This window comes from Palaemon carinicauda, chromosome 19 (genome assembly GCF_036898095.1).
Source record: "Palaemon carinicauda isolate YSFRI2023 chromosome 19, ASM3689809v2, whole genome shotgun sequence".
NCBI lineage: Eukaryota > Metazoa > Arthropoda > Malacostraca > Decapoda > Palaemonidae > Palaemon > Palaemon carinicauda.
Window position 1 is genome coordinate 104,699,263 of NC_090743.1, and position 1,168 is coordinate 104,700,430.

Sequence of the window (1,168 nt, forward strand, 5' to 3'; positions counted from 1 at the left end):
CGTGAGGGAGGAGGGAGAGTGATGAAGAGGAAAGGGAAAACACACAATATATAAATAGAAGTGTGTGTGTGTGTGTGTGTGTGTGTGTGTGTGTGTGTGTGTGTTTGTGATGGAACGATCAAGAATAAAATGTGAAGAAAATGAAAGCAAATGTGTAAGGTACGTAAACGTAAACCAAAACTTGATTTAAGCTGGAAATCCGAAGCACAAGGAGGTTTGCGCTCGATGGATCTGTCAGTATTATGTTGTGAACAACTTTTTAAATAGGGTTGAAGCCATAAAAAGAAGAATTTAACAATAACTATTATGAAAGGAACATAAACGAAAAGATGAACAAGCGAATCTCTATAAATTTTGGTAAAGTTCCTGCCTTGACTTTTCTGAATTTCCGTTATTTGATGCGACGCTGAACATTTTGCAAACAAGCCTTAGAGTTTCTTTATGTTTATTTTCTTAAGAGAAATAACATTAACGAATATTTCAAAGTTTAAAAAGAAAATTTTTTGCTCAAGAGCATTTGTGGATCTTTTCCACCATTTGCCAAAAGATTGTCTTATCCCTATTGAAATGTAAATCGGGTTAACTTGTTTCTCCTTTGCAGTATAATAATATTTTAACTTCAGCCGAAAAAAGGACTCCAGAACATAAGTAATTCATTTAATATTTGTCTGTACCTACTTTTTTCAGAGACCATTTCTATCGTGAATTCTTATTCTACAAGATATACTACAAATTATATGTTAATATTATTGCATAAGAGAAAAGACAGGCTAACAGGGAAACACACACACACCTATATATATATATATATATATATATATATATATATATATATATATATATATATATATAGGTGTGTGTGTGTGTATGAACATACATTTATATAAGTGTGCATATACACTGTATGTATGTATGTATGTATGTATGTATGTATGTATATCATCATCTCCTCCGACGCCTATTGACGCAAAGGGCCTAAGTTAGATTTCGCCAGTAGTCTCTATCTTGAGCTTTTAATCTAATACTTCTCCATTCATCATCTACTTCGCACTTCATAGTCCTCAGCCATGTAGGCCTGGGTCTTCCAACTCATCTAGTACCTTATGGAGCCCAGCTGAACGTTTGGTGAACTATTCTCTCATGAGGAGTGCGAAGCGCATGCCCAAAC